We start from the raw sequence: 2,642 nt of genomic DNA, 5'->3' as shown, positions 1-2,642 counted from the left end.
GTAAAACGTCCAATATTTCTCCCCAGCACGTAATTAGTTTGCGTTTGTATTTTGATGTGATGACAGTGATGCTGACATCTAAATAGTAAGTTTTGAAAACTTATGTGATATGTTTGCCAATGACTATAATTTCGTTTTATTTTGTGATTCTTGGTTACCTGTCCAGTGTTATACATAGTGAAGTAAACACTTAGTGTGGTTTTGGTTTTGGTGCCATTTTCAGCTTTAAATTTAGCTACTTTGACTTTCTTATAATAATTAAAGACATGTTTCCTTCAAAGTAAAAGCGTTGTCCTTAAGACACAAACGACTAAACCTCTAGTAGTAGAAACAAACCTATGCCTCGGGAAACCAATTAATTCAATTTTACCGATGTAAGTAAAAAAAAATAAATTACCCGGTATTTTACCGTAAATTACATGCAATTTTACATGTAAAATTACCGGACTTAAAACCCTAGACCTAGACACCGATTCGAGGACGCCCTATGTGTTTCTTCCTACCACCGTCCTTGAATCGGTGTCTCGGACCTTGTAAATCAAGGAGGTGTTTTTATCGTAATCAGTGTCATTCGTTTCATATTTTCTGCTTTGAAAGAACCATCTATATTACAAAATTCTTTTTTACCAGATGATGAATTCTATGTAATTGACCAATGCAATTCCTGCAATGTTACCGGCAAGTACAAGAGATCATTTCTTCATTAAAGTTAAATTTGTACTCTAATTACTCTGCAATAAGCATTCCCTGTTACATCAGAATTTCAGAAAATCTAGAAATTTCAAAGTAGTGTTTTTACTTGGGGCCTTTTGTGTAGCCATCATTCATTTTGAAAAATCATACTGGTAGCTTGGATAGTTTTCATTTAACCAAATTAACTTTAATCAGTTTTATTTTCTATCTCATGTATCTATTCTGTTTTCACTTTTCTGGAGTATTTATCGTCAGTTTCAGTAACTACCCAAAGTAAGTGATCTTTTTATCCTGCTAGATAAAAACTGCATTTCAAGTCTATGGCTTAAATGGATGGGCATCAAATGCCATGCAGGCTCAGGCCCTGGGGATGCACCCATGAATATTGCAAGGACGGGCGACTATTGTCTTGAGCGGAGCGATTGCGTGTTGTGTCTGTGTGTTTGTGATGCTTTTGGTGTTAGTGTTCGTCATGCCACGACGCCGAGCCAAGCTGGAGAAATTGTGCGCGTGCAGTCAACGGCCGGACATCCTTGCTGTCCATAGGGTAAGCACGTCAGGACCGTTTGTGTTGGAAAGTGCAGATAGGCTCCACCAAAAAGTATCTCGGGAAAGAAATTCGTCACGCTTTGGTTTGGGAGTAAATCGGTATCAACTTGATTGGTTGGTGCTGAGACACTTGATGGACATCGGCGCCACCTCGGCAGCGGCGCAGCAGCGGCGCTTCGGCGGTGGGGCACGTCGTTGTGAAAGCCTGACGGGCCGGGAACATCCATTTCGTTGACCGTACGCGGTTGAAAGAAGAACAAAAACGGAAGATGGAAAGGAGCCCGCGCCGTCCCCCTCTCCTCGTCTGGGCGAACTGGAGGGCAGGCGGGGAGGAGTGCGGGCGCCTTTCCACCCTCCGTTTTTGTTCTTCTTTCAACCGCTCCGGGCTCCAATTGAATACCGTATACCGTATTACGACTGCCTGCTCATGCAATCCATTTCCATTTTTTAACAGCACATGCTGTCGTGCGCCGTACCGTCTTGCGGCTACGTGCCCGTCAAAGTTGAGACGCAGGCGGAGAAGCCAGTAGGCTAGCACCTGTACTGGGCGGCGCTACCAGGAGCAGCCACGACCCCTGCTGCCCAGCGTTCAATGACCCGCAGAGGTGCAAGCACGGAAAAGAAGCCTACAAAAACATCATGGTGAGTATCACGTGCTTCGTCTAGCTGCACGAGGGCACGGGCACTAATTTACATTTCTGTCGGCGGTGTGGGGCGGGGTGGGGCGGTGTGGGGCGATGCTGGACCAAGACCGAGCAGAGCAGGAGACGGTGCTAGGAGCAGCTCCACCTTAATCGTCGATTTTTCCTGTTTTTCAGGACGCCTCCCAGCTCTTCGATGGCCAGCGGAAGTGTTATTCATCCCTGCCTTCCACGCAGTAGAGGTTTGCGACCCGGTGGGTGGAGGTCTTCTCCGTCAAAGTCGCCTGGAAGGAGCGAGAAGCACAGGCAGGTGACAGTGCTGGCCCACGACGAGACCCACGCGGCCGAGAGCGGTACGGCGAAGTGCTGTGGGAAGGCCACGTGCACCTCACTCGCGGCACGGATGGCCAGCGCTTCAGGACGTCCTTCATAGAGACTTCATGCGGTAATTGTGTGCCACAGTTGGCGTCTTCGCAGGGCCAATGAGTGGTAGTGGAAGTGACCCCTCTGAGAAATGCATGTCGTAACGACACCGCGTCGACGCCCAAGCGATCACTTTGTAATCGGGTGGGTGACGACATACGCCGTTGCGACACTCATTTCTCAGAGGGGTGTAACTCTGTGTTTCACCCATGGGCTACACTCAGGGATAACCTCGGTCTGCAGTCTGGCTCTGGTGTCACATGTGGCCCTCCCCCGCACACCGGGGAGCGGTGGCGTGGCGTCGCGCTATTATTAAAGCTGTTATGTATTTATTTA

General features: G+C 47.7%; 1 long non-coding RNA gene across 1 annotated transcript; it reads left to right on the top strand.

The window, feature by feature from the left end:
- The first annotated feature begins 943 nt into the window (after positions 1 to 943).
- LOC127751560 (uncharacterized) lies at positions 944 to 2,636 on the top strand. Its single transcript, XR_008012161.1, has 3 exons — positions 944 to 1,240; positions 1,697 to 1,884; positions 2,061 to 2,636. It is a non-coding gene; the product is annotated as an uncharacterized LOC127751560 (long non-coding RNA).
- Positions 2,637 to 2,642: the final 6 nt, after the last annotated feature.

This window comes from Frankliniella occidentalis, unplaced genomic scaffold (genome assembly GCF_000697945.3).
Source record: "Frankliniella occidentalis isolate FOCC.00 unplaced genomic scaffold, Focc_3.1 Scaffold561, whole genome shotgun sequence".
NCBI classification, from domain to species: domain Eukaryota; kingdom Metazoa; phylum Arthropoda; class Insecta; order Thysanoptera; family Thripidae; genus Frankliniella; species Frankliniella occidentalis.
Note: the sequence above shows the minus strand (reverse complement) of the source record. Positions and strands in the feature narration are given on the sequence as shown.